Source organism: Vigna umbellata, chromosome 8 (genome assembly GCF_029865625.1).
Source record: "Vigna umbellata cultivar VRB3 chromosome 8, Vumbellata_1.0, whole genome shotgun sequence".
Taxonomy (NCBI): Eukaryota; Viridiplantae; Streptophyta; class Magnoliopsida; order Fabales; family Fabaceae; genus Vigna; species Vigna umbellata.
This window is the reverse complement of record NC_142172.1, coordinates 30,364,886-30,370,026: the sequence shown is the minus strand read 5'-3', so window position 1 is coordinate 30,370,026 and position 5,141 is coordinate 30,364,886. Positions and strand designations below refer to the sequence as shown.

Below are 5,141 nucleotides of genomic sequence, written 5' to 3'. Positions count from 1 at the left end.
TTACACCCATTGTTTAGTAGGTTTCTTTTGTTTCTAATTATTGTTTTATACACACAAGTTAGATATACTAATTGTAATATATGGATGCAATGCATTGATTATTTAAGTTGACAAGAACTTGGATAAAACATCAGAAAATGAATGATGGGTATGAACACAAGAAACCAACAACACACACAATGCTAGGCCAACACTATACCAAAAAACAAGGGCATTCCATGTGTTTTATTCCCATAATTGAGTTGTTACAATAATAACAAATGTCCAGTCTCGTTTCCAAGAATCTTGATGATCAACTATAAACAGCAAGTGAAACAAAATTAAATTAAGAACAAATTTCTCATTACATGCCAGTTGATCTGCGTGCAATACATGTGCATTCACTTGAAGAGATGTCTGTTATCTTGCATCTGAAGGAGTTCTTCAAGCAACTTATTGTCCAAGTACTCCAACTCAAAAGTATCATCACCTTGCATACTTTCTCCAGAAAAAACAGGTCCCGCAAGGTTATCAATAGAGTAAGAAGAATAGGAAGAAGAAGAAGAGGAAGAGGAAGAGGAAGCAGGTGGAAGTGTTGTTAAAGGCATAGGCAAAGAAGAGTTTGGATTAGAAGACTGATACTCATTTGGGAAGTTGAGAATGGCTCTGTGGCCACGAAAATGAAAAGCAGCAGCATCATAAGCTCGTGCAGCTTGTTCTGCAGTTTCGAAGGTTCCAAGCCATATCCGAGTCCCTTTCCTTGTAGGGTCACGAATCTCTGCAGCAAACTTTCCCCATGGCCTTCTCCGAATCCCTCTATACCGAGCCTCAACATTTCCATTAGAAACCGAAGATCTTCCTCCCTCCATCAGCAACAAATCTAGAACAAAGAAAGAAGAAGAAAGTGTTGGAGATTGTTATTATTATTACTGTGTTTAGATATGAGTGTGTCACGTAGGGTGGTGGTAATAGAGAAATAGGGTATTGTATGGATGTAGATAGCACACCAATAGTATTTATGCGTGGGCTTTGTATTGTTCTTGGTGAGGCTTGACCAGAAGGTCGTATGTGACGGTTTGAATTTGAAGTTGAATAAATTCTGCAACTATAATATTATTTCTTTTTTTGTGAGTGAAAAAGATAGATAGGTGCGTGCATGTATGACGAAGAAGGGACGCAAGGCTTATTCGCACTTGTCCTTTTCATGGCTGCGCACGTGGCTTCATCATTTACTTTCTTCTTTTCATTTATCACAGATCTCTCTCAAATATTCTAATCAATAAATCTATATCTATATATTCAAAATCGATAACTAAAACAAGATTTATATTTACATTAACCAACTTAAAACATCTTTTACATTATTATATAATTTTTTATTTATCCATAAATAATAGGAGCTTTCGGACAAAATGATATTTGTTTTCTTAGAACTGTGTAATTTAATGTTACTTTAATACGTTTGAATTATTCAATTCCAATAAGATCAAATTTTCACACACAACTAAAAATTCAGCCCACAAAATCTCAAATGATAAGAGTTGAAAGTGTGCAACTTGTTACATAATTAGAAGGTAAAGCAAGAAGGGTTGTATAAGAAGGGTTGTATAAGAAGGGAAAATTTCTACTTCCAAATATTGGAAGAATTCAGTAACAACAAATATTATTTGTTCAAATCTTGCTTCTATTTTCAATCTTCACAAAATAAAAAATTAGATAATGATACTTTCACAACTTTTTTTTACAACATTTTATATCATCTACATGTTATTCTGTGATTAGTCGAAAATTACTCCACAATCAATAATAATAATCATAAACACCAACATAGACCAATCACAGAAGGACACGTAAATGGTGTTAAAATGTTGTCAAAAAAATGTTGTCAAAGTATCATTATCCTAAAAGATTGGATTTTCAGCCTCAACTACAAAGTCATGCAATATCCACTTAAGCTAAAAATGTTCATATCTCACTATTATAGCCCGTATTAACGAATCATATGCAATTATATTGAGAAAAATGATAACCACGTTGAGGGAAAAACAAATTGAAAGACTAGACTAAATAATTTGAACAAACATTAAGACAAAAAAGTATTAAACATTTAAATTTTGTATTTTTAAACAAAATCACTAAAGTTCATTTTCTATACATATTACACGGTAACATAGGTAAGTTTCTCTTCCTCTCACACATATATTGCAGAACCATCACCTTGTAAATAAATAAATAATTAATATGAAAAAGATATTTCCTTCAAATTACTAACAACACTAATCCTTATTTCTATTATTGAAGAAAGAAAGGTTAAAAACTTTAACAATAATGTGTTCACTTGAGAAGGTATTTAGAAAAAACACAACAGAAATGGTGAAATTTAAGTGATTTGAGAATAAATTGTGTATTGTTCTTTTAAAAAGATTATGGAATGATTGAGAGTGAATTTAAAATTAAAGTTTGTTAAAATTTCTAAAAGATTTGAGTAATGAAATAGATTTAAAAATATTATTGTAATTACCATTTGGATGTATTGTACCATTTATTACTTTTACTATTGTTTAATATTAGTATTATTATAATTATTAATATTTTATTTTATTATTTCTAGTTATTACCATTCCATTAATATTATTATTAATGAAAACAAAAAATAAATACGGCATGAAATCGATTATACATTGGCTTTGGAATCAATTATAATGTGAAACATATTACGCACATTTCTTTTGTTTTCAGATTCTCTACAAAGTGAAGTTACGTTAATTGTGCAGGGCAAAATCAATATTTTATTATATTTTTCTTCTATCCATGCTTCAGAAAAGCTACTCTTCTGCAACTCGTTGCCTTTCATCCCATTTAAAGTTTCAAACCGAATATAAATTAGCATCATGATAACAATTTTTTTTTTTAATAATTTTTTGACAATAAATTATGAGTCACTATTTGATTGATAAGTATATTTAAAATAGATCAAAGTGATTGTAAAAAATTGTAAAAAAAAATTGTTGAAAAAATATTTTCCTATCAATTAATTCCAAATCCTTCGGCACAAATTTTCTTTAACAAAATATAACCTCACGAACACAGTATAAAAGTAAAGACTACCGTTATTAAAATTTGTCTCTCTTCATAAATATTTAATATTATATTATCATTGATAAATAAAGATTATTTGGATCTCTTATTATAAAGAAGACTTTTAATATATTGGTCATATACAAAAATTTCATCAATTTTATATTTGACCTAATTACTAAGATGAATGATCAATTTTAATACAATTTATTAAATGTTAGAAAAGAAAAACATATATAAAAAGGTATTCATTGATATTATAAGTTATGAATAGAGAACAGAGGAAATTTGATAGGTTCAAAGTAATATCTGAAATTCTTTTGTGTATATACCTATTGGTAAAAGATTTCGCTAATATTTTTGTCATTCAAATTTTTCATTAAAATTTACTGTTATTTATTGAGAACCTAACTTTTCTAAATTTTGAATGTGGATAATATAAAATTATCGTTTAATAATTTTTTAGCAGATTAGTCTTTAGAATCTGATGTACATTTTCCATACTACTTCCCCGGTTGGTCAAACATCCCACGAATCAACTCTATTGAACTATTTTTTATATATAAATTTAGTTTTATTAATTGCTTTTATTTTTAATTTATTATTTTATTTTTATCTTTAAATTCACTGTGAGTTTTGTATCACTAAATTCAATTTTATATAACTCTGAAATCTAACTATACGTTTTAAACTAATTATTATAAATAATAACTACAAAATATTCCAACAATATTTACGACATAAAATTTAAATAAATAAAAATAAAATAACTATATTATAACTTTCAGTAAGTCTTAACATATTTTAATTCCTTAAGTGAGAAGAAAATTAAACCCTATATCTATAAAGTGTCTCCTCTAAATACAAGTTGCAATATTAAGAAAGAAGGTGCATTTAATGTAAAACAGTAGAATTACTATAGTCAAAGGGGGGCAATAAAAGCACCTGTCTGCCAACATACATCAGAATTCAAACAATTAATCTATCTTTCTCATACATTATATAATTGAGTTTACTCTTTTTCCATAAAAGTTAGGTAACTTTATAACTATATATTAAGAGCACATTACAATAAATATATTTTAGAATTAATAATTTTAAAACGAACATAAAGTTAAAAAATAATATATTTTCTTTTACTAAAATGGAATCAGAAAATAAATAAAAAATTCATTTACAATGACAAAGTTTTGCAATAATTAATTTTTAGTAGTGTTGTCAAAATGGTCATCCGACCCAACCTGGTATGTTCTCCCACGTGTTGGCTATTCAGTGAGTCAATTCAATCCGGCTTATTCCTTAATTGGTCAAAAAAATTTGAATTCGGTTCGGTTGTCTCACTGACTCACTTAATCATATAATTTTTAAAATAAAAAAATACAATTTTTTATAATTTAAATTTAAATAAATTTTATTCTAAAATGATTTTAAACTCCGAACACAATTCAAAATAAAAAAAGTAATAAACAAATCAAATGTAATCCAAAAACAAACTCAAAAACAATAAATAAGTTTATAATTATTGATAAGTTTTGTGTGATTAGAGTTTTGAAGGAATAAATTTATAATATTTTATTCTCTTGAAACGTCTTTTTTTTATAATACAATAATAAGAAAATATTAACAAATAATATTGAAACATAAAATAATTAATAATTAAATTAAACTATGTAGTTTCTAGATGAGTCGATTTCTAAATGAGACCGATTAAAAATGAACCTGTGTAAAAAAAATATTTTTTTCATATCCAACACAATCCGAATCTATGATGTACTGAGTTAGTTAGTACGAGAGTTTTAATCTATTTTCACCTCGTTAATTTTTAGTTTAGAAAAATAGAGATTTCAATGCAAATATCATCTTAAAGACAGAAATATATTACCAAGAAAATTCTTCAAAGTTTTATGTGTTTAAGTAGGGAATGTGTAAGTGTGACGTAAATCCATGGGAATATTTTAACATATCGTTGCACGTTCAATTTCATGAATCTTTTGACTTGATTTTCTTTATAATATAAAGTTGAACACTTCTGTTCTGTGTATAATTAATTATTTAATCTGGTTGCTATATCCGATCTACCTTTG

General features: G+C 27.1%; 1 pseudogene; it reads right to left on the bottom strand.

The window, feature by feature from the left end:
* Nucleotides 1-215: 215 nt before the first annotated feature.
* Nucleotides 216-999, bottom strand: LOC124838349 (ethylene-responsive transcription factor ERF098 pseudogene; annotated as a pseudogene).
* Between the last annotated feature and the right edge of the window lie 4,142 nt (nucleotides 1,000-5,141).